Below are 21,914 nucleotides of genomic sequence, written 5' to 3'. Positions count from 1 at the left end.
TAAACGTCAATTCCTCGTTAGTATAGTGGACAGTATCTCCGCCTGTCACGCGGAAGACCGGGGTTCGATTCCCCGACGGGGAGGCTTGATTTGATTTCAGTTCCACCTCAAGTGGCAATTTCAAACAGCTCAAGATTACAACGGCCACCCTTGTTCGAACCCGTTTCTTGAGACCACCCCTTCCACTTTGTTGTCGGATACAACTCGAAAAAACATTTTGGATTGATGGTTTTCTTGATTTTCTTTAACCAACCTAAGTTGTAGGCAGGTTTGGACGAGCTGCGGTTTGGGCATTTCCAGTACAAACGTCCGCACCTCTGCTATCGTTTACAAACGTATGCTGCTCTGCTGTAAGCAAAGCACCCAAAAATACGACAAACTCGCAAAGGTTTCCCTCCACGGAAATCTTTAGTAAAAGGCGAAAGATTTATGCGTAGATGAAGGAAAACTCGAGCTATATCCACAAACAGTTGAACCAGAGGACTCACCACGTAACACCATCATGTTTAAAGAGGGTGATCTCTAGTGAACGCTTCCCGGAACATCGCAATTAGGAAGAGCTTAAGAAAGCCAGCACAAGAGTGCAGTGCTTCACAGAAGCCTACGGTGCGTTTGTTTCGTGGGGTGGAGTCTGGTCTTTCGACCTTGTTTTTTCCTTAAGATAGAGCCCTTCTACTTTACACTGCACACTGAATGACATAGGCAGCGCAAATAATAGCAAAGCCGCCCATTCAAATACACGAGAATCCTTGATTCCACGGTTGCAATTCGACAGGCTATGACTACACGTTCAAAGCGTTAAAGAGACGCATTCAGCCCTCGCTCTATCTACTTCTCAGAATGCGTTGGCCGGGAATCGAACCGGGTCAACTGCTTGGAAGGCAGCTATGCTCACCACTATACCACCAACGCACACAAATAGGAGCTGGCTTGATGGACTTCCACTTCTACTGAACACAGTGCTGTGAGACCACACAAAGATATACAGGCGTGTGAAGGTACGATTTTACGAGATACCTCAAGTCTCCTGGTACACATGACTCCGATGAGTCTACACACACCTTTTACGTCGGCTTTGTGATTAGAATCGTCCTGTCTGCAGCCTTAAATCTCAGCTTCCCACTAGAATACACAGTCTGCCATTCCATCCAACAGTGAGGTCAGGGTTTGTTTCTCCAGCCTGAAGACACGTGTGGTGTCACACTGGATGGTGGGCTGTCCTGGGACTTACCAGCCAGCTGACAGCTTGCTGTGAAACGAGGTGTATAGGTAAATTGTTCTGCCTTGGCGATCGTGCTTGCTAAGGCAGCGCATATACTAAAATTGGATCGATACAGAGAAGATTAGCATGGCCCCTGCGAAAGGATGACACGCAAATCCGTGAAGCGCTCCATATTTACATTTAGCAGACGCTTTTATCCAAAACGACTAACAAAATGAGGTAAACAATGGAAGCAATCGGAACAACAAGATCACAACAAAGAGCTTCAGTGCAAAAACAAATTGTATCACACTAAAAACTGGCCTAGTTTATACTAACACTAAAAACAACTTTCTATCTTTAAAAACTTCAACCACTTGCAGGAGAAACGTTTTCGATTGGCTCTGTTTGTTTTGAGGTGATCTAAAACAATTGAACTGATCAGCAGTTGGTTACAGTCACCACTACCCTTCCTCTTTCTTTCTGTAATGGAATAGCCAAACAGGAGCGAATTTGGCGTTTGTACCAGTTGCCGTCCCATGTTGGGGCTATGCATCAAACGTCAATTCCTCGTTAGTATAGTGGACAGTATCTCCGCCTGTCACGCGGAAGACCGGGGTTCGATTCCCCGACGGGGAGGCTTGATTTGATTTCAGTTCCACCTCAAGTGGCAATTTCAAACAGCTCAAGATTACAACGGCCACCCTTGTTCGAACCCGTTTCTTGAGACCACCCCTTCCACTTTGTTGTCGGATACAACTCGAAAAAACATTTTGGATTGATGGTTTTCTTGATTTTCTTTAACCAACCTAAGTTGTAGGCAGGTTTGGACGAGCTGCGGTTTGGCATTTCCAGTACAAACGTCCGCCCTCTGCTATCGTTTACAAACGTATGCTGCTCTGCTGTAAGCAAAGCACCCAAAAATACGACAAACTCGCAAAGGTTTCCCTCCACGGAAATCTTTAGTAAAAGGCGAAAGATTTATGCGTAGATGAAGGAAAACTCGAGCTATATCCACAAACAGTTGAACCAGAGGACTCACCACGTAACACCATCATGTTTAAAGAGGGTGATCTCTAGTGAACGCTTCCCGGAACATCGCAATTAGGAAGAGCTTAAGAAAGCCAGCACAAGAGTGCAGTGCTTCACAGAAGCCTACGGTGGCGTTGTTTCGTGGGGTGGAGTCTGGCGTGCGACCTTGTTTTTTCCTTAAGATAGAGCCCTTCTTACTTTACACTGCACACTGAATGACATAGGCAGCGCAAATAATAGCAAAGCCGCCCATTCAAATACACGAGAATCCTTGATTCCACGGTTGCAATTCGACAGGCTATGACTACACGTTCAAAGCGTTAAAGAGACGCATTGCACAGCCCTCGCTCTATCTACTTCTCAGAATGCGTTGGCCGGGAATCGAACCCGGGTCAACTGCTTGGAAGGCAGCTATGCTCACCACTATACCACCAACGCACACAAATAGGAGCTGGCTTGATGGACTTCCACTTCTACTGAACACAGTGCTGTGAGACCACACAAAGATATACAGGCGTGTGAAGGTACGATTTTACGAGATACCTCAAGTCTCCTGGTACACATGACTCCGATGAGTCTACACACACCTTTTACGTCGGCTTTGTGATTAGAATCGTCCTGTCTGCAGCCTTAAATCTCAGCTTCCCACTAGAATACACAGTCTGCCATTCCATCCAACAGTGAGGTCAGGGTTTGTTTCTCCCAGCCTGAAGACACGTGTGGTGTCACACTGGATGGTGGGCTGTCTGGGACTTACCAGCCAGCTGACAGCTTGCTGTGAAACGAGGTGTATAGGTAAATTGTTCTGCCTTGGCGATCGTGCTTGCTAAGGCAGCGCATATACTAAAATTGGATCGATACAGAGAAGATTAGCATGGCCCCTGCGAAAGGATGACACGCAAATCCGTGAAGCGCTCCATATTTACATTAGCAGACGCTTTTATCCAAAACGACTAACAAATGAGGTAAACAATGGAAGCAATCGGAACAACAAGATCACAACAAAGAGCTTCAGTGCAAAACAAATTGTATCACACTAAAACTGGCCTAGTTTATACTAACACTAAAAACAACTTTCTATCTTTAAAAACTTCAACCACTTGCAGGAGAAACGTTTTCGATTGGCTCTGTTTGTTTTGAGGTGATCTAAAACAATTGAACTGATCAGCAGTTGGTTACAGTCACCACTACCCTTCCTCTTTCTTTCTGTAATGGAATAGCCAAACAGGAGCGAATTTGGCGTTTGTACCAGTTGCCGTCCCATGTTGGGGCTATGCATCAAACGTCAATTCCTCGTTAGTATAGTGGACAGTATCTCCGCCTGTCACGCGGAAGACCGGGGTTCGATTCCCCGACGGGGAGGCTTGATTTGATTTCAGTTCCACCTCAAGTGGCAATTTCAAACAGCTCAAGATTACAACGGCCACCCTTGTTCGAACCCGTTTCTTGAGACCACCCCTTCCACTTTGTTGTCGGATACAACTCGAAAAAACATTTTGGATTGATGGTTTTCTTGATTTTCTTTAACCAACCTAAGTTGTAGGCAGGTTTGGACGAGCTGCGGTTTGGCATTTCCAGTACAAACGTCCGCCCTCTGCTATCGTTTACAAACGTATGCTGCTCTGCTGTAAGCAAAGCACCCAAAAATACGACAAACTCGCAAAGGTTTCCCTCCACGGAAATCTTTAGTAAAAGGCGAAAGATTTATGCGTAGATGAAGGAAAACTCGAGCTATATCCACAAACAGTTGAACCAGAGGACTCACCACGTAACACCATCATGTTTAAAGAGGGTGATCTCTAGTGAACGCTTCCCGGAACATCGCAATTAGGAAGAGCTTAAGAAAGCCAGCACAAGAGTGCAGTGCTTCACAGAAGCCTACGGTGGCGTTGTTTCGTGGGGTGGAGTCTGGCTTTGCCGACCTTGTTTTTTCCTTAAGATAGAGCCCTTCTTACTTTACACTGCACACTGAATGACATAGGCAGCGCAAATAATAGCAAAGCCGCCCATTCAAATACACGAGAATCCTTGATTCCACGGTTGCAATTCGACAGGCTATGACTACACGTTCAAAGCGTTAAAGAGACGCATTGCACAGCCTCGCTCTATCTACTTCTCAGAATGCGTTGGCCGGGAATCGAACCCGGGTCAACTGCTTGGAAGGCAGCTATGCTCACCACTATACCACCAACGCACACAAATAGGAGCTGGCTTGATGGACTTCCACTTCTACTGAACACAGTGCTGTGAGACCACACAAAGATATACAGGCGTGTGAAGGTACGATTTTACGAGATACCTCAAGTCTCCTGGTACACATGACTCCGATGAGTCTACACACACCTTTTACGTCGGCTTTGTGATTAGAATCGTCCTGTCTGCAGCCTTAAATCTCAGCTTCCCACTAGAATACACAGTCTGCCATTCCATCCAACAGTGAGGTCAGGGTTTGTTTCTCCAGCCTGAAGACACGTGTGGTGTCACACTGGATGGTGGGCTGTCTGGGACTTACCAGCCAGCTGACAGCTTGCTGTGAAACGAGGTGTATAGGTAAATTGTTCTGCCTTGGCGATCGTGCTTGCTAAGGCAGCGCATATACTAAAATTGGATCGATACAGAGAAGATTAGCATGGCCCCTGCGAAAGGATGACACGCAAATCCGTGAAGCGCTCCATATTTACATTTAGCAGACGCTTTTATCCAAAACGACTAACAAATGAGGTAAACAATGGAAGCAATCGGAACAACAAGATCACAACAAAGAGCTTCAGTGCAAAACAAATTGTATCACACTAAAACTGGCCTAGTTTATACTAACACTAAAAACAACTTTCTATCTTTAAAAACTTCAACCACTTGCAGGAGAAACGTTTTCGATTGGCTCTGTTTGTTTTGAGGTGATCTAAAACAATTGAACTGATCAGCAGTTGGTTACAGTCACCACTACCCTTCCTCTTTCTTTCTGTAATGGAATAGCCAAACAGGAGCGAATTTGGCGTTTGTACCAGTTGCCGTCCCATGTTGGGGCTATGCATCAAACGTCAATTCCTCGTTAGTATAGTGGACAGTATCTCCGCCTGTCACGCGGAAGACCGGGGTTCGATTCCCCGACGGGGAGGCTTGATTTGATTTCAGTTCCACCTCAAGTGGCAATTTCAAACAGCTCAAGATTACAACGGCCACCCTTGTTCGAACCCGTTTCTTGAGACCACCCCTTCCACTTTGTTGTCGGATACAACTCGAAAAAACATTTTGGATTGATGGTTTTCTTGATTTTCTTTAACCAACCTAAGTTGTAGGCAGGTTTGGACGAGCTGCGGTTTGGCATTTCCAGTACAAACGTCCGCCCTCTGCTATCGTTTACAAACGTATGCTGCTCTGCTGTAAGCAAAGCACCCAAAAATACGACAAACTCGCAAAGGTTTCCCTCCACGGAAATCTTTAGTAAAAGGCGAAAGATTTATGCGTAGATGAAGGAAAACTCGAGCTATATCCACAAACAGTTGAACCAGAGGACTCACCACGTAACACCATCATGTTTAAAGAGGGTGATCTCTAGTGAACGCTTCCCGGAACATCGCAATTAGGAAGAGCTTAAGAAAGCCAGCACAAGAGTGCAGTGCTTCACAGAAGCCTACGGTGGCGTTGTTTCGTGGGGTGGAGTCTGGCGTGCGACCTTGTTTTTTCCTTAAGATAGAGCCCTTCTTACTTTACACTGCACACTGAATGACATAGGCAGCGCAAATAATAGCAAAGCCGCCCATTCAAATACACGAGAATCCTTGATTCCACGGTTGCAATTCGACAGGCTATGACTACACGTTCAAAGCGTTAAAGAGACGCATTGCACAGCCTCGCTCTATCTACTTCTCAGAATGCGTTGGCCGGGAATCGAACCCGGGTCAACTGCTTGGAAGGCAGCTATGCTCACCACTATACCACCAACGCACACAAATAGGAGCTGGCTTGATGGACTTCCACTTCTACTGAACACAGTGCTGTGAGACCACACAAAGATATACAGGCGTGTGAAGGTACGATTTTACGAGATACCTCAAGTCTCCTGGTACACATGACTCCGATGAGTCTACACACACCTTTACGTCGGCTTTGTGATTAGAATCGTCCTGTCTGCAGCCTTAAATCTCAGCTTCCCACTAGAATACACAGTCTGCCATTCCATCCAACAGTGAGGTCAGGGTTTGTTTCTCCAGCCTGAAGACACGTGTGGTGTCACACTGGATGGTGGGCTGTCTGGGACTTACCAGCCAGCTGACAGCTTGCTGTGAAACGAGGTGTATAGGTAAATTGTTCTGCCTTGGCGATCGTGCTTGCTAAGGCAGCGCATATACTAAAATTGGATCGATACAGAGAAGATTAGCATGGCCCCTGCGAAAGGATGACACGCAAATCCGTGAAGCGCTCCATATTTACATTTAGCAGACGCTTTTATCCAAAACGACTAACAAATGAGGTAAACAATGGAAGCAATCGGAACAACAAGATCACAACAAAGAGCTTCAGTGCAAAACAAATTGTATCACACTAAAACTGGCCTAGTTTATACTAACACTAAAAACAACTTTCTATCTTTAAAAACTTCAACCACTTGCAGGAGAAACGTTTTCGATTGGCTCTGTTTGTTTTGAGGTGATCTAAAACAATTGAACTGATCAGCAGTTGGTTACAGTCACCACTACCCTTCCTCTTTCTTTCTGTAATGGAATAGCCAAACAGGAGCGAATTTGGCGTTTGTACCAGTTGCCGTCCCATGTTGGGGCTATGCATCAAACGTCAATTCCTCGTTAGTATAGTGGACAGTATCTCCGCCTGTCACGCGGAAGACCGGGGTTCGATTCCCCGACGGGGAGGCTTGATTTGATTTCAGTTCCACCTCAAGTGGCAATTTCAAACAGCTCAAGATTACAACGGCCACCCTTGTTCGAACCCCGTTTCTTGAGACCACCCCTTCCACTTTGTTGTCGGATACAACTCGAAAAAACATTTTGGATTGATGGTTTTCTTGATTTTCTTTAACCAACCTAAGTTGTAGGCAGGTTTGGACGAGCTGCGGTTTGGCATTTCCAGTACAAACGTCCGCCCTCTGCTATCGTTTACAAACGTATGCTGCTCTGCTGTAAGCAAAGCACCCAAAAATACGACAAACTCGCAAAGGTTTCCCTCCACGGAAATCTTTAGTAAAAGGCGAAAGATTTATGCGTAGATGAAGGAAAACTCGAGCTATATCCACAAACAGTTGAACCAGAGGACTCACCACGTAACACCATCATGTTTAAAGAGGGTGATCTCTAGTGAACGCTTCCCGGAACATCGCAATTAGGAAGAGCTTAAGAAAGCCAGCACAAGAGTGCAGTGCTTCACAGAAGCCTACGGTGGCGTTGTTTCGTGGGGTGGAGTCTGGCGTGCGACCTTGTTTTTTCCTTAAGATAGAGCCCTTCTTACTTTACACTGCACACTGAATGACATAGGCAGCGCAAATAATAGCAAAGCCGCCCATTCAAATACACGAGAATCCTTGATTCCACGGTTGCAATTCGACAGGCTATGACTACACATTCAAAGCGTTAAAGAGACGCATTGCACAGCCCTCGCTCTATCTACTTCTCAGAATGCGTTGGCCGGGAATCGAACCCGGGTCAACTGCTTGGAAGGCAGCTATGCTCACCACTATACCACCAACGCACACAAATAGGAGCTGGCTTGATGGACTTCCACTTCTACTGACACAGTGCTGTGAGACCACACAAAGATATACAGGCGTGTGAAGGTACGATTTTACGAGATACCTCAAGTCTCCTGGTACACATGACTCCGATGAGTCTACACACACCTTTTACGTCGGCTTTGTGATTAGAATCGTCCTGTCTGCAGCCTTAAATCTCAGCTTCCCACTAGAATACACAGTCTGCCATTCCATCCAACAGTGAGGTCAGGGTTTGTTTCTCCAGCCTGAAGACACGTGTGGTGTCACACTGGATGGTGGGCTGTCTGGGACTTACCAGCCAGCTGACAGCTTGCTGTGAAACGAGGCGTATAGGTAAATTGTTCTGCCTTGGCGATCGTGCTTGCTAAGGCAGCGCATATACTAAAATTGGATCGATACAGAGAAGATTAGCATGGCCCCTGCGAAAGGATGACACGCAAATCCGTGAAGCGCTCCATATTTACATTTAGCAGACGCTTTTATCCAAAACGACTAACAAATGAGGTAAACAATGGAAGCAATCGGAACAACAAGATCACAACAAAGAGCTTCAGTGCAAAACAAATTGTATCACACTAAAACTGGCCTAGTTTATACTAACACTAAAAACAACTTTCTATCTTTAAAAACTTCAACCACTTGCAGGAGAAACGTTTTCGATTGGCTCTGTTTGTTTTGAGGTGATCTAAAACAATTGAACTGATCAGCAGTTGGTTACAGTCACCACTACCCTTCCTCTTTCTTTCTGTAAATGAATAGCCAAACAGGAGCGAATTTGGCGTTGCAATTCGACAGGCTATGACTACACATTCAAAGCGTTAAGAGACGCATTGCACAGCCCTCGCTCTATCTACTTCTCAGAAAGCGTTGGCCGGGAATCGAACCCGGGTCAACTGCTTGAAGGCAGCTATGCTCACCACCATACCACCAACGCACACAAATAGGAGCTGGCTTGATGGACTTCCACATCTACTGAACACAGTGCTGTGAGACCACACAAAGATATACAGGCGTGTGAAGGTTACGATTTTACGCGATACCTCCAGTCTCCTGGTACGCATGACTCCGATGAGTCTACACACACCTTTTACGTCGGCTTTGTGATTAGAATCGTCCTGTCTGCAGCCTTAAATCTCAGCTTCCCACTACAATACACAGTCTGCCATTCCATCCAACAGTGAGGTCAGCTTTGTTTCTCCAGCCTGAAGATACGTGTGATGTCACACTGGATGGTGGGCTGTCTGGACTTACCAGCCAGCTGACAGCTTGCTGTGAAACGAGGCGTATAGGTAAATTGTTCTGCCTTGGCGATCGTGCTTGCTAAGGCAGCGCATAAACTAAAATTGGATCGATACAGAGAAGATTAGCATGGCCCCTGCGAAAGATGACACGCAAATCCGTGAAGCGCTCCATATTTACATTTAGCAGACGCTTTTACCCAAAACGACTAACAAATGAGGTAAACAATGGAAGCAATCGGAACAACAAGATCACAACAAAGAGCTTCAGTGCAAAACAAATTGTATCACACTAACACTGGCCTAGTTTATACTAATGTTGTCATCAAGGTGTTGCACAATGGATTTTATATATATATATGCATGTTCACATTATTGCTGTGTTTTCTCTTGTGTGAATTGCTGTGTTTTGCTTTGTATTGATTACTGTGTTTTTGTTGCAAGCAGTATTCCCAAGCACGCCTCTATCTCCTATTATTCAATTAACTAATAAGTGATCAACTTTGGGGGTTGATCAGCTGTGAATGTTTCCCTATAAAAGTGCAACTACTGTGGCAGCGCTGTGTGTCCGTAACTGAAATCAACACAGCAAGAGCGAGACGAATCACGTGTGCCTGCATCGAGGAGTGAGTGTTTTGTTCCACTTGCGGTGAGACAGCTTATAGCTATGAGAGCGAGTGCAGCAGAGCACACCAGTCGATGAGTCGCGGAGCACTATTGGAGTAGCAGCGTGTGAGACAGGTCGATGACCGGCTGCGAGGTACTATCGTGAAGATTGCGAAAGACTACCGTGAGGGCTGACGAGACGAGTGAAAACTGACGTGGTTCTTCTGTCGTGAATACATTGGACTGGATAGCAGGCCTGCTGTCCAGGCATGCTGTGAGTACGTTGACTTTCATCTAGCGGTGTGCCTTTTTAAATCCAGTTTGTTGCCGGTAACGGAAGAGATCGAGCTTGCTTGCAATAACTCTACTGGATGAGTGAATTTGAATCAGCCAACATTTTTAAAGGAGTCTCGAGTGAATATTCGCCTCTCTGTGGGACTGAGAGTGTATGGACGTCAGTTGCAATTCAGATGCCCAGCAGAGACTGAGTTGAACTTTGATGGTCCCTTGAGCTCGGATTTTTGGACTTTGGACTTGTTTCTTGCTTTGTCTACTTTATTTTTAAATCATTTTCCTTTAACAATTTTATTGAAATAAACTAGTTTCTGCTGTTATTTCTGAGTGTTGTTTTCCACTGTTCCATTCCCCGATAAAGAACCTGTTCTTAAAAGTGAGTTCCTGGGGTCTCTGTTTCAACTCTAGGTGGCGTAGTCGGCTACAACAAAAGTTTTGAATATAGATTTTATTAAATAGCTATCGGCCGCTGACATAATTTGGCGTAGTCGGCAGGATCGGGTACGGGAACGGTGGAACAGCACTTGATAGAAATTGTTTTTTTTTCCAAAGATGATGATGCCAGTGTTTCCTGGTGCCCCTTGGGTGCCCAAGTTACAGGTACTGATTGTGATTTGAAGTATGGAGACTGGAAAGAACAAATGCAAGGGCTTTAGAAGCCCAAGAAATACCTGAAGCAAAGAAAGTTAAAATCGTAATGGGTGCCCTGGGTGGGGATGCAAAGCGGGAATTAAGTGTTTTGGCCGATGGAGATAGGGATAAAGCCAAAAGATTTTTGAGCATTTAGATATCTTGTATGCTGGAGAAATACCTCTTCCTGTCCTTCGATCACATTTTTTCAGTTGCAGACAGAGCAAGATGAGTCTTTTAAGACGTTTGTGTTGCGATTACGAGAGCTTTATTGCAGGTTGCGGCGACGCAGTCCAGAAGGGGCCCTTGTTGAAGATCAACTGAAAGACAGCTGTTGTTGGGGTTGGAGGATGGACCTTTTTTGAGAGCCTTGAGAACGTATGCATGCCGAAACCCAGAAGGAACGTTTGCAGATCTCCACCAGGAGGCTTTACTGTTGGAAGCAGAATCAGTCAACCAAGGTATGAACTGGCTTGTGCTGCTATTAATGGGCCTAGTAGGATTGATTCTCGCTCACAGGGGACTGACTGGAAAGCGGAATTAAAGCGAGAAATTCTGGAGGAAGTTAAAGGACAGATGCGAGAATTTACACAGGAGGTGATGAAGGAGCTGAAGTCATCTAGTCCAGTCAAACAATCAAATCATGCACAACCTAATTATGTACATTTCCAGCCACAAAATATTTCTTCTAGGCGACGAAGGGGGCAGCCTTCCTCGAATATGTGGGATGCAGAGGGGAGGCCGATCTGCCGGCGTTGCCAACAGTCAGGACATATAGCAAGGTACTGCAAGGAAAGTGTGCTTCCTAATGGGAATTTAAACTAGTTTGCCCTGCTGCAGAGGTCCAGGCGCGGTGGGGCCAGCAAAACCATCAGAAATCCAAGGACCATTTCTTCTTTTATTGGTGGCTGTCCAATGGTGAGTGTCCTGATTCAGGAGATTGAGTGTACAGGACTGTTGGACACCGGCTCTCAAGTCACTCTGATGCAACATAGTATGTTTGAGAAGAAGTTCCCTCAGTACAAGTTGGCCAAGCCCCTGTTTTGACTCTAAGAGCTGCAAACGGCCTCGAAATCCCCTACATTGGATATGCCGTGTTTGATTTTAAAGTTGCTGGAGTCCATCTTCCAGAGCGGGGTGTTGTCATTGTAAAAGATGAATTTTCTACAAACCCTCTAATAATTGGCATGAATGTAATTTCACAATGTTGGAGTGCTCTTTTCCAGAATGAGGGGCATTCCTCATCGTTGTTTCAGAGTACCAGAGAACGACAAGCATGGCAGCAGGTTACAGCAGTTTGTCAGCGTGTTACGGCACGTATTCAAGAAGACGGCTCACTAGGCAATGTGTGGCTGGCTAACAGACGAGGTGTACGTGTTCCACCAAGGAGTGAAGTCATAGTCTGGGGACGTGCTCGAATGGGTCTGCGACAGCGTGATTACTGTGGACTTGTGGAACCTGTGTCGGAACAACCTGTGACTGCTGCACGAACAATTTCCATGGTAAGAGACGGTAAAATCCCTGTGAGACTCTGTAATATACATCCTTACAGTGTTTTCGTTGGAAAGTATCAGAAGCTTGGGCGGCTATATGAAGTCAATAGCCTGATATTTATGGATGCAGGGACCTTGGACTAACTTTGGATACCGAAGGTATTGTGGAGGTGAGTCTGATTGAAGGTAGCCTCCTTGCAGAAGATGCAATTTCCCCTGGTATATGTCAACTTTCCCAAAGATCTGATTTGACTACGCAGCAGTGCCAAGATCTCAATGCACTTTTGAAGAAATGGTCTACAGTTTTTGCTGAGAGTGAGGGTGATGTGGGTACACCGAAGTGGTGCAGCATAGAATTCACACTGGAAATGTGCCTCCCATTCGGGAGAGGTTTCGAACCATTGCCTCCCATGATGTATCAAGAAATGAAGACCTTGTTGACAGACATGTTGGATAAGGGAGTAATTTCTGAGAGTGCCAGTCCATGGGCAGCCCCAGTGGTGATGGTGAAGAAAAAGGATGGGAGCTGGCGATTCTGCGTGGACTATAGGAAATTGAATGCTGTCACCCACAAAGATGCTTTTCCTCTTCCCAGAATTGAGGAGACTCTGACCACTTTAAAGAGGGCTGAGTGGTTCAGCACTCTGGATCTGGCAAGTGGTTACTGGCAGGTGGGTGTAGACCCGGAGGATCGCCCAAAGACTGCCTTTGCCACCCCTCTGGGGTTATATGAATTTCAGCGTATGCCTTTTGGACTGTGCAATGGTCCCGCCACATTTCAGCGGTTAATGCAGCGTTGCCTAAGTGGCTATATAATAGACTTTTCTCTAGTGTACTTGGACGATATTATTGTGTACTCATTTGATTTTTCTACCCATCTTAGCCACCTTGAACAGATATTCCAGCGGCTGTCCCATTATGGGTTGAAATTAAGACCTGATAAGTGCCGGCTCTTCCAACAGCAGGTGAAGTTTTCTCGGTCATGTGGTGGACAAGGTTGGCGTACACCCTGACCCTGAAAAGACAGCAGCAGTCCAAGGCTGGCCCACCCCTACAACAGTCCGGGAGGTAAGGGGCCTTTCTAGGCCTTGCAGGCTACTATAGGCGTTTTATTGCTAATTTTTCCAAAATCGCTCAACCTCTAAATGCTCTCTTGGTTGGCATCCCTGTTGATAAAAGTCTGGTACACGTCAGATTGAGTGGACCGCTGCATGCCAGGCTGCATTCGAGACCTTGAAGTCTTGCCTAACAAAAGCCCCCGTATTAGCATACGCTGATTTTACTTTACCGTTTGTTCTGTATACAGATGCCAGCCATCAAGGTTTAGGCGCTGTTCTGTCACAAGCACATGATGGAAGGGAGCATGTAATTGCTTATGCTAGCCGAAGCCTCCACCCTGCGGAGAGAAATGATGCAAATTACAGTCGTTTATAAACTGGAGTTACTGGCATTGAAGTGGGCTGTAACAGAGAAATTTAAGATTATTTGACTGGATCAAAGTTTACAGTGTTTACGGATAACAACCCTGTGGCCCATCTGCAAACAGCTAAGCTTGGGGCCGTGGAACAACGCTGGGTTGCCCAACTTGCCAGTTATGACTTTGTAGTGAAATATCGGGCGGGGCGGGAGAATGGCAATGCAGACAGTTTGTCCGATTATCTGTGCCCCCAACAGAGCAGACCGGGTTGCAGATGTGCAGCAGATTGACGCCAGCGGAGGTGCCACCGCTCTTGGTGCTTTGGGGATTGATGAGTGGCGAGAGGCACAACAAGGGGATGAGGATCTTCAGTTGGTGATGCAGTATGTAAGGTCTGCTGGTGTACCAACCACCCTTGAGAGAAGGGCATTACCCCTGATTGTACAACAGTTGCTTCGCCATGTGTCACGATTTACAATCCACGATGAGGTTTTGTACAAAAAGATGATTGATCCAAATACCCAAGAGTGTCAATTGCAGATTGTTTGTCCAGCTGTCAAGCAAGAGGAGGTGTGGAGGCGATATCATGAAGCACTGGCCCATGCAGGTGTTGAACGTACGCTGACCAGAGTGCGGTCCCACTTCTACTGGCCCAAGATGAGGAGATGGTGCGAGGGCTCCATTCGGGGTGCGTTGCCTGCAGCCTGCAGAAGGGTAGGGACAGTCATAAAGCCCCCCTTAATCCCATCTCAGTGTCTTGTCCGTTAGAAGTAGTGGCTTTAGACTTTTTGTCCTTAGGAAGGCCTGATGATACCTACCAAAACATATTAGTTATGGTTGATATGTTTACACGCTACGCATGGGCAGTTCCAACGAAAGATCAGACTGCTCAGACCACAGTGAGGGCCCTTTGGACTCATGTGGTGCAGACTTTTGGTTGCCCTTTGCGTTTTCATTCAGATAGAGGGCCAAATTTTGAGTCAGAGTTGGTTCAGGAGTTTTGTCAGTTATATGGAACAACTAAGAGTCGAACGACTTCTTATCACCCTGCAGGAAATGGTAGGGTAGAACGAGTTAACCAGACATTGTTAAATATGCTCCGTACGTTGGAGCAAGAGAAACAGGATAGGTGGCCTGACTTCCTCCCTGAGCTGATGCAAGCCTACAACAACACTGTACATAGCGCCACAGGTTTCGTTCCATCCTATCTGATGTTTGGACGTACAGTGAGGATCCCTGTAGATTTGGGATTGGGTGTAGTGGTTGATCAGCAAAAGAGGGATCGAAGAGGGTGGGTCCAAGATCATTACAAAAAGTTAAAGTGGGCCTATGCTTCAGCTAAGAATAAGATGATCATGCTGCTGAGAAAATGAAACAGACTTATGATCGTGGGGCTAAGGATGTACCTCTACTAGATGGTCAGCGAGTCTGGGTTAGGGACCGGAATAGGCAAGGTCGTGGAAAGCTGTGTGCTGGTGGGGCCCTGTGCCCCATCTTGTAATAGGAACACTGGGAGAGACTGGTTTGGTGTATCGGGTAAGACCTGAAAAGGGAGGGAAGGAAAAGGTCCTGCATCGTAATGCACTTAAATTGTGTATTGCCTCTGAAGTGGAAGATTTAGCACCCCCTAGTACCCTTGATACCACGCCTATAGTCATGGTTCGGGATCCCGTACCATATAGTATTTGGCTGCTCCGGCCCCTGAACCTGTAAATATGGAAATGAGACTGTTAGACGATCTGCACGTACAAATGTTGGACAGCGACCTATTAGATATAGAGAGTGAATTGTATAACTTATGGCAGGGACTGCTTACATTTTACTGTGGGGGGTGTTGTGGATCAAAGGTGTTGCACAATGTATTTTATATATATATATGCATGTTCACATTATTGCTGTGTTTTCTCTTGTGTGAATTGCTGTGTTTTGCTTTGTATTGATTGCTGTGTTTTTGTTGCAAGCAGTATTCCCAAGCCACGCCTCTATCTCCTATTATTCAATTAACTAATAAGTGATCAACTTTGGGGTTGATCAGCTGTGAATGTTTCCCTATAAAAGTGCAACTACTGTGGCAGCGCTGTGTGTCCGTAACTGAAATCAACACAGCAAGAGCGAGACGAATCACGTGTGCCTGCATCGAGGAGTGAGTGTTTGTTCCACTTGCGGTGAGACAGCTTATAGCTATGAGAGCGAGTGCAGCAGAGCACACCAGTCGATGAGTCGCGGAGCACTATTGGAGTAGCAGCGTGTGAGACAGGTCGATGACCGGCTGCGAGGTACTATCGTGAAGATTGCGAAAGACTACCGTGAGGGCTGACGAGACGAGTGAAAACTGACGTGGTTTCTTCTGTCGTGAATACATTGGACTGGATAGCAGGCCTGCTGTCCAGGCATGCTGTGAGTACGTTGACTTTCATCTAGCGGTGTGCCTTTTTAAATCCAGTTTGTTGCCGGTAACGGAAGAGATCGAGCTTGCTTGCATAAGCTCTACTGGATGAGTGAATTTGAATCAGCCAACATTTTTAAAGGAGTCTCGAGTGAATATTCGCCTCTCTGTGGGACTGAGAGTGTATGGACGTCAGTTGCAATTCAGATGCCCAGCAGAGACTGAGTTGAACTTTGATGGTCCCTTGAGCTCGGATTTTTGGACTTTGGACTTGTTTCTTGCTTTGTCTACTTTATTTTTAAATCATTTTCCTTTAACATTTTATTGAAATAAACTAGTTTCTGCTGTTATTTCTGAGTGTTGTTTTCCACTGTTCCATTCCCCGATAAAGAACCTGTTCTTAAAAGTGAGTTCCTGGGGTCTCTGTTTCAACTCTAGGTGGCGTAGTCGGCTACAACAAAAGTTTTGAATATAGATTTTATTAAATAGCTATCGGCCGCTGACACTAACACTAAAAACAACTTTCTATCTTTAAAAACTTCAACCACTTGCAGGAGAAACGTTTTCGATTGGCTCTGTTTGTTTTGAGGTGATCTAAAACAATTGAACTGATCAGCAGTTGGTTACAGTCACCACTACCCTTCCTCTTTCTTTCTGTAAAGGAATAGCCAAACAGGAGCGAATTTGGCGTTTGTACCAGTTGTCGTCCCATGTTGGGGCTATGCATCAAACGTCAATTCCTCGTTAGTATAGTGGACAGTATCTCCGCCTGTCACGCGGAAGACCGGGGTTCGATTCCCCGACGGGGAGGCTTGATTTGATTTCAGTTCCACCTCAAGTGGCAAGTTTCAAACAGCTCAAGATTACAACGGCCACCCTTGTTCGAACGGTTCTTGAGACCACCCCTTCCACTTTGTTGTCGGATACAACTCGAAAAAACATTTTGGATTGATGGTTTTCTTGATTTTCTTTAACCAACCTAAGTTGTAGGCAGGTTTGACGAGCTGCGGCTTGGCATTTCCAGTACAAACGTCCGCCCTCTGCTATTGTTTACAAACGTATGCTGCTCTGCTGTAAGCAAAGCACCCAAAAATACGAAAAACTCGCAAAGGTTTCCCTCCACGGAATCTTTAGTAAAAGGCGAAACATTTATGCGTAGATGAAGGAAAACTCGAGCTATATCCACAAACAGTTGAACCAGAGGACTCAACACGTAACACCATCATGTTTAAAGAGGGGGATCTGTAGTGAACGCTTCCCGGAACATCGCAATTAGGAAGAGCTTAAGAAAGCCAGCACAAGAGTGCAGTGCTTCACAGAAGCCTACGGTGGCGTTGTTTCGTGGGGTGGAGCCTTGCGTGCGACCTTGTTTTTTCCTTAAGATAGAGCCCTTCTTACTTTACACTGCACACTGAATGACATAGGCAGCGCAAATAATAACAAAGCCGCCCATTCAAATACACGAGAATCCTTGATTCCACGGTTGCAATTCGACAGGCTATGACTACACATTCAAAGCGTTAAAGAGACGCATTGCACAGCCCTCGCTCTATCTACTTCTCAGAATGCGTTGGCCGGGAATCGAACCCGGGTCAACTGCTTGGAAGGCAGCTATGCTCACCACTATACCACCAACGCACACAAATAGGAGCTGGCTTGATGGACTTCCACATCTACTGAACACAGTGCTGTGAGACCACACAAAGATATACAGGCGTGTGAAGGTACGATTTTACGCGATACCTCCAGTCTCCTGGTACGCATGACTCCGATGAGTCTACACACACCTTTTACGTCGGCTTTGTGATTAGAATCGTCCTGTCTGCAGCCTTAAATCTCAGCTTCCCACTACAATACACAGTCTGCCATTCCATCCAACAGTGAGGTCAGCTTTGTTTCTCCAGCCTGAAGATACGTGTGGTGTCACACTGGATGGTGGGCTGTCTGGGACTTACCAGCCAGCTGACAGCTTGCTGTGAAACGAGGCGTATAGGTAAATTGTTCTGCCTTGGCGATCGTGCTTGCTAAGGCAGCGCATATACTAAATTGGATCGATACAGAGAAGATTAGCATGGCCCCTGCGAAAGGATGACACGCAAATCCGTGAAGCGCTCCATATTTACATTTAGCAGACGCTTTTACCCAAAACGACTAACAAATGAGGTAAACAATGGAAGCAATCGGAACAACAAGATCACAACAAAGAGCTTCAGTGCAAAACAAATTGTATCACACTAAAACTGGCCTAGTTTATACTAACACTAAAAACAACTTTCTATCTTTAAAAACTTCAACCACTTGCAGGAGAAACGTTTTCGATTGGCTCTGTTTGTTTTGAGGTGATCTAAAACAATTGAACTGATCAGCAGTTGGTTACAGTCACCACTACCCTTCCTCTTTCTTTCTGTAAAGGAATAGCCAAACAGGAGCGAATTTGGCGTTTGTACCAGTTGTCGTCCCATGTTGGGGCTATGCATCAAACGTCAATTCCTCGTTAGTATAGTGGACAGTATCTCCGCCTGTCACGCGGAAGACCGGGGTTCGATTCCCCGACGGGGAGGCTTGATTTGATTTCAGTTCCACCTCAAGTGGCAATTTCAAACAGCTCAAGATTACAACGGCCACCCTTGTTCGAACCCGTTTCTTGAGACCACCCCTTCCACTTTGTTGTCGGATACAACTCGAAAAAACATTTTGGATTGATGGTTTTCTTGATTTTCTTAACCAACCTAAGTTGTAGGCAGGTTTGGACGAAGCTGCGGTTTGGCATTTCCAGTACAAACGTCCGCCCTCTGCTATTGTTTACAAACGTATGCTGCTCTGCTATAAGCAAAGCACCCAAACATACGACAAACTCGCAAAGGTTTCCCTCCACGGAAATCTTTAGTAAAAGGCGAAAGATTTATGCGTAGATGAAGGAAAAACTCGAGCTATATCCACAAACAGTTGAACCAGAGGACTCACCACGTAACACCATCATGTTTAAAGAGGGTGATCTGCTAGTGAACGCTTCCCGGAACATCGCAATTAGGAAGAGCTTAAGAAAGCCAGCACAAGAGTGCAGTGCTTCACAGAAGCCTACGGTGGCGTTGTTTCGTGGGGTGGAGTCTGGCGTGCGACCTTGTTTTTTCCTTAAGATAGAGCCCTTCTTACTTTACACTGCACACTGAATGACATAGGCAGCGCAAATAATAACAAAGCCGCCCATTCAAATACACGAGAATCCTTGATTCCACGGTTGCAATTCGACAGGCTATGACTACACATTCAAAGCGTTAAAGAGACGCATTGCACAGCCCTCGCTCTATCTACTTCTCAGAATGCGTTGGCCGGGAATCGAACCCGGGTCAACTGCTTGGAAGGCAGCTATGCTCACCACTATACCACCAACGCACACAAATAGGAGCTGGCTTGATGGACTTCCACATCTACTGAACACAGTGCTGTGAGGACCACACAAAGATATACAGGCGTGTGAAGGTACGATTTTACGCGATACCTCAAGTCTCCTGGTACTGACACCTGGTACATGACTCCGATGAGTCTACACACACCTTTAACGTCGGCTTTGTGATTAGATCGTCCTGTCTGCAGCCTTAAATCTCAGCTTCCCACTAGAATACACAGTCTGCCATTCCATCCAACAGTGAGGTCAGGGTTTGTTTCTCCAGCCTGAAGAACGTGTGGTGTCACACTGGATGGTGGGCTGTCTGGGACTTACCAGCCAGCTGACAGCTTGCTGTGAAACGAGGCGTATAGGTAAATTGTTCTGCCTTGGCGATCGTGCTTGCTAAGGCAGCGCATATACTAAAATTGGATCGATACAGAGAAGATTAGCATGGCCCCTGCGAAAGGATGACACGCAAATCCGTGAAGCGCTCCATATTTACATTTAGCAGACGCTTTTATCCAAAACGACTAACAAATGAGGTAAACAATGGAAGCAATCGGAACAACAAGATCACAACAAAGAGCTTCAGTGCAAAACAAATTGTATCACACTAAAACTGGCCTAGTTTATACTAACACTAAAAACAACTTTCTATCTTTAAAAACTTCAACCACTTGCAGGAGAAACGTTTTCGATTGGCTCTGTTTGTTTTGAGGTGATCTAAAACAATTGAACTGATCAGCAGTTGGTTACTGTCACCACTACCCTTCCTCTTTCTTTCTGTAAAGGAATAGCCAAACAGGAGCGAATTTGGCGTTTGTACCAGTTGGCGTCCCATGTTGGGGCTATGCATCAAACGTCAGTTCCTCGTTAGTATAGTGGACAGTATCTCCGCCTGTCACGCGGAAGACCGGGGTTCGATTCCCCGACGGGGAGGCTTGATTTGATTTCAGTTCCACCTCAAGTGGCAATTTCAAACAGCTCAAGATTACAACGGCCACCCTTGTTCGAACCCGTTTCTTGAGACCACCCCTTTCACTTTGTTGTCGGATACAACTCGAAAAAACATTTTGGATTGATGGTTTTCTTGATTTTCCTTAACCAACCTAAGTTGTAGGCAGGTTTGGACGAGCTGCGGTTTGGCATTTCCAGTACAAACGTCCGCCCTCTGCTATTGTTTACAAACGTATGCTGCTCTGCTATAAGCAAAGCACCCAAAAATACGACAAACTCGCAAAGGTTTCCCTCCACGGAAATCTTTAGTAAAAGGCGAAAGATTTATGCGTAGATGAAGGAAAACTCGAGCTATATCCACAAACAGTTGAACCAGAGGACTCACCACGTAACACCATCATGTTTAAAGAGGGTGATCTCTAGTGAACGCTTCCCGGAACATCGCAATTAGGAAGAGCTTAAGAAAGCCAGCACAAGAGTGCAGTGCTTCACAGAAGCCTACGGTGGCGTTGTTTCGTGGGGTGGAGTCTGGCGTGCGACCTTGTTTTTTCCTTAAGATAGAGCCCTTCTTACTTTACACTGCACACTGAATGACATAGGCAGCGCAAATAATAGCAAAGCCGCCCATTCAAATACACGAGAATCCTTGATTCCACGGTTGCAATTCGACAGGCTATGACTACACATTCAAAGCGTTAAAGAGACGCATTGCACAGCCCTCGCTCTATCTACTTCTCAGAATGCGTTGGGCCGGGAATCGAACCCGGGTCAACTGCTTGGAAGGCAGCTATGCTCACCACTATACCACCAACGCACACAAATAGGAGCTGGCTTGATGGACTTCCACATCTACTGAACACAGTGCTGTGAGACCACACAAAGATATACAGGCGTGTGAAGGTACGATTTTACGCGATACCTCAAGTCTCCTGGTACATGACTCCTGGTACATGACTCCGATGAGTCTACACACACCTTTAACGTCGGCTTTGTGATTAGAATCGTCCTGTCTGCAGCCTTAAATCTCAGCTTCCCACTAGAATACACAGTCTGCCATTCCATCCAACAGTGAGGTCAGGGTTTGTTTCTCCAGCCTGAAGACACGTGTGGTGTCACACTGGATGGTGGGCTGTCTGGGACTTACCAGCCAGCTGACAGCTTGCTGTGAAACGAGGCGTATAGGTAAATTGTTCTGCCTTGGCGATCGTGCTTGCTAAGGCAGCGCATATACTAAAATTGGATCGATACAGAGAAGATTAGCATGGCCCCTGCGAAAGGATGACACGCAAATCCGTGAAGCGCTCCATATTTACATTTAGCAGACGCTTTTATCCAAAACGACTAACAAATGAGGTAAACAATGGAAGCAATCGGAACAACAAGATCACAACAAAGAGCTTCAGTGCAAAACAAATTGTATCACACTAAAACTGGCCTAGTTTATACTAACACTAAAAACAACTTTCTATCTTTAAAAACTTCAAACCACTTGCAGGAGAAACGTTTTCGATTGGCTCTGTTTGTTTTGAGGTGATCTAAAACAATTG

General features: G+C 45.9%; 33 non-coding genes across 33 annotated transcripts; 17 read left to right on the top strand and 16 right to left on the bottom strand.

Annotated features, from left to right (window-relative positions):
- The first annotated feature begins 11 nt into the window (after window positions 1–11).
- trnad-guc (transfer RNA aspartic acid (anticodon GUC)) lies at window positions 12–83 on the top strand. The gene has a single exon. It is a non-coding gene; the product is annotated as a tRNA-Asp (tRNA).
- Window positions 84–341: 258 nt separating this feature from the next.
- On the bottom strand, window positions 342–456 carry LOC130436211 (U5 spliceosomal RNA). Its single transcript, XR_008909045.1, has one exon. It is a non-coding gene; the product is annotated as a U5 spliceosomal RNA (small nuclear RNA).
- A 385-nt stretch (window positions 457–841) lies between these two features.
- Window positions 842–912, bottom strand: trnag-ucc (transfer RNA glycine (anticodon UCC)). The gene has a single exon. It is a non-coding gene; the product is annotated as a tRNA-Gly (tRNA).
- A 381-nt stretch (window positions 913–1,293) lies between these two features.
- LOC130436121 (U6 spliceosomal RNA) lies at window positions 1,294–1,400 on the top strand. The gene has a single exon (XR_008908960.1). It is a non-coding gene; the product is annotated as a U6 spliceosomal RNA (small nuclear RNA).
- Window positions 1,401–1,768: 368 nt separating this feature from the next.
- On the top strand, window positions 1,769–1,840 carry trnad-guc (transfer RNA aspartic acid (anticodon GUC)). Its single transcript has one exon. It is a non-coding gene; the product is annotated as a tRNA-Asp (tRNA).
- A 256-nt stretch (window positions 1,841–2,096) lies between these two features.
- On the bottom strand, window positions 2,097–2,211 carry LOC130436210 (U5 spliceosomal RNA). The gene has a single exon (XR_008909044.1). It is a non-coding gene; the product is annotated as a U5 spliceosomal RNA (small nuclear RNA).
- A 388-nt stretch (window positions 2,212–2,599) lies between these two features.
- trnag-ucc (transfer RNA glycine (anticodon UCC)) lies at window positions 2,600–2,671 on the bottom strand. Its single transcript has one exon. It is a non-coding gene; the product is annotated as a tRNA-Gly (tRNA).
- Window positions 2,672–3,052: 381 nt separating this feature from the next.
- Window positions 3,053–3,159, top strand: LOC130436188 (U6 spliceosomal RNA). Its single transcript, XR_008909023.1, has one exon. It is a non-coding gene; the product is annotated as a U6 spliceosomal RNA (small nuclear RNA).
- Window positions 3,160–3,523: 364 nt separating this feature from the next.
- On the top strand, window positions 3,524–3,595 carry trnad-guc (transfer RNA aspartic acid (anticodon GUC)). The gene has a single exon. It is a non-coding gene; the product is annotated as a tRNA-Asp (tRNA).
- Window positions 3,596–3,851: 256 nt separating this feature from the next.
- Window positions 3,852–3,966, bottom strand: LOC130436209 (U5 spliceosomal RNA). The gene has a single exon (XR_008909043.1). It is a non-coding gene; the product is annotated as a U5 spliceosomal RNA (small nuclear RNA).
- Window positions 3,967–4,355: 389 nt separating this feature from the next.
- trnag-ucc (transfer RNA glycine (anticodon UCC)) lies at window positions 4,356–4,427 on the bottom strand. The gene has a single exon. It is a non-coding gene; the product is annotated as a tRNA-Gly (tRNA).
- Window positions 4,428–4,807: 380 nt separating this feature from the next.
- On the top strand, window positions 4,808–4,914 carry LOC130436120 (U6 spliceosomal RNA). Its single transcript, XR_008908959.1, has one exon. It is a non-coding gene; the product is annotated as a U6 spliceosomal RNA (small nuclear RNA).
- Window positions 4,915–5,279: 365 nt separating this feature from the next.
- Window positions 5,280–5,351, top strand: trnad-guc (transfer RNA aspartic acid (anticodon GUC)). Its single transcript has one exon. It is a non-coding gene; the product is annotated as a tRNA-Asp (tRNA).
- Window positions 5,352–5,607: 256 nt separating this feature from the next.
- LOC130436208 (U5 spliceosomal RNA) lies at window positions 5,608–5,722 on the bottom strand. The gene has a single exon (XR_008909042.1). It is a non-coding gene; the product is annotated as a U5 spliceosomal RNA (small nuclear RNA).
- A 387-nt stretch (window positions 5,723–6,109) lies between these two features.
- trnag-ucc (transfer RNA glycine (anticodon UCC)) lies at window positions 6,110–6,181 on the bottom strand. Its single transcript has one exon. It is a non-coding gene; the product is annotated as a tRNA-Gly (tRNA).
- Window positions 6,182–6,560: 379 nt separating this feature from the next.
- Window positions 6,561–6,667, top strand: LOC130436119 (U6 spliceosomal RNA). Its single transcript, XR_008908958.1, has one exon. It is a non-coding gene; the product is annotated as a U6 spliceosomal RNA (small nuclear RNA).
- Window positions 6,668–7,032: 365 nt separating this feature from the next.
- trnad-guc (transfer RNA aspartic acid (anticodon GUC)) lies at window positions 7,033–7,104 on the top strand. Its single transcript has one exon. It is a non-coding gene; the product is annotated as a tRNA-Asp (tRNA).
- Window positions 7,105–7,361: 257 nt separating this feature from the next.
- Window positions 7,362–7,476, bottom strand: LOC130436207 (U5 spliceosomal RNA). Its single transcript, XR_008909041.1, has one exon. It is a non-coding gene; the product is annotated as a U5 spliceosomal RNA (small nuclear RNA).
- A 388-nt stretch (window positions 7,477–7,864) lies between these two features.
- trnag-ucc (transfer RNA glycine (anticodon UCC)) lies at window positions 7,865–7,936 on the bottom strand. Its single transcript has one exon. It is a non-coding gene; the product is annotated as a tRNA-Gly (tRNA).
- A 379-nt stretch (window positions 7,937–8,315) lies between these two features.
- LOC130436118 (U6 spliceosomal RNA) lies at window positions 8,316–8,422 on the top strand. Its single transcript, XR_008908957.1, has one exon. It is a non-coding gene; the product is annotated as a U6 spliceosomal RNA (small nuclear RNA).
- Window positions 8,423–9,271: 849 nt separating this feature from the next.
- On the top strand, window positions 9,272–9,377 carry LOC130436195 (U6 spliceosomal RNA). The gene has a single exon (XR_008909029.1). It is a non-coding gene; the product is annotated as a U6 spliceosomal RNA (small nuclear RNA).
- Window positions 9,378–16,760: 7,383 nt separating this feature from the next.
- trnad-guc (transfer RNA aspartic acid (anticodon GUC)) lies at window positions 16,761–16,832 on the top strand. Its single transcript has one exon. It is a non-coding gene; the product is annotated as a tRNA-Asp (tRNA).
- A 254-nt stretch (window positions 16,833–17,086) lies between these two features.
- On the bottom strand, window positions 17,087–17,200 carry LOC130436103 (U5 spliceosomal RNA). Its single transcript, XR_008908943.1, has one exon. It is a non-coding gene; the product is annotated as a U5 spliceosomal RNA (small nuclear RNA).
- Window positions 17,201–17,588: 388 nt separating this feature from the next.
- trnag-ucc (transfer RNA glycine (anticodon UCC)) lies at window positions 17,589–17,660 on the bottom strand. The gene has a single exon. It is a non-coding gene; the product is annotated as a tRNA-Gly (tRNA).
- Window positions 17,661–18,039: 379 nt separating this feature from the next.
- Window positions 18,040–18,145, top strand: LOC130436194 (U6 spliceosomal RNA). Its single transcript, XR_008909028.1, has one exon. It is a non-coding gene; the product is annotated as a U6 spliceosomal RNA (small nuclear RNA).
- A 365-nt stretch (window positions 18,146–18,510) lies between these two features.
- Window positions 18,511–18,582, top strand: trnad-guc (transfer RNA aspartic acid (anticodon GUC)). The gene has a single exon. It is a non-coding gene; the product is annotated as a tRNA-Asp (tRNA).
- A 256-nt stretch (window positions 18,583–18,838) lies between these two features.
- On the bottom strand, window positions 18,839–18,954 carry LOC130436098 (U5 spliceosomal RNA). The gene has a single exon (XR_008908938.1). It is a non-coding gene; the product is annotated as a U5 spliceosomal RNA (small nuclear RNA).
- A 389-nt stretch (window positions 18,955–19,343) lies between these two features.
- Window positions 19,344–19,415, bottom strand: trnag-ucc (transfer RNA glycine (anticodon UCC)). The gene has a single exon. It is a non-coding gene; the product is annotated as a tRNA-Gly (tRNA).
- A 390-nt stretch (window positions 19,416–19,805) lies between these two features.
- On the top strand, window positions 19,806–19,912 carry LOC130436117 (U6 spliceosomal RNA). The gene has a single exon (XR_008908956.1). It is a non-coding gene; the product is annotated as a U6 spliceosomal RNA (small nuclear RNA).
- A 365-nt stretch (window positions 19,913–20,277) lies between these two features.
- trnad-guc (transfer RNA aspartic acid (anticodon GUC)) lies at window positions 20,278–20,349 on the top strand. The gene has a single exon. It is a non-coding gene; the product is annotated as a tRNA-Asp (tRNA).
- Window positions 20,350–20,605: 256 nt separating this feature from the next.
- On the bottom strand, window positions 20,606–20,720 carry LOC130436181 (U5 spliceosomal RNA). The gene has a single exon (XR_008909016.1). It is a non-coding gene; the product is annotated as a U5 spliceosomal RNA (small nuclear RNA).
- Window positions 20,721–21,108: 388 nt separating this feature from the next.
- On the bottom strand, window positions 21,109–21,181 carry trnag-ucc (transfer RNA glycine (anticodon UCC)). The gene has a single exon. It is a non-coding gene; the product is annotated as a tRNA-Gly (tRNA).
- A 392-nt stretch (window positions 21,182–21,573) lies between these two features.
- Window positions 21,574–21,680, top strand: LOC130436116 (U6 spliceosomal RNA). Its single transcript, XR_008908955.1, has one exon. It is a non-coding gene; the product is annotated as a U6 spliceosomal RNA (small nuclear RNA).
- Window positions 21,681–21,914: the final 234 nt, after the last annotated feature.

Source organism: Triplophysa dalaica, chromosome 14 (genome assembly GCF_015846415.1).
Source record: "Triplophysa dalaica isolate WHDGS20190420 chromosome 14, ASM1584641v1, whole genome shotgun sequence".
Lineage (NCBI taxonomy): Eukaryota > Metazoa > Chordata > Actinopteri > Cypriniformes > Nemacheilidae > Triplophysa > Triplophysa dalaica.
This window is presented reverse-complemented; position numbering and strand designations above follow the sequence as displayed.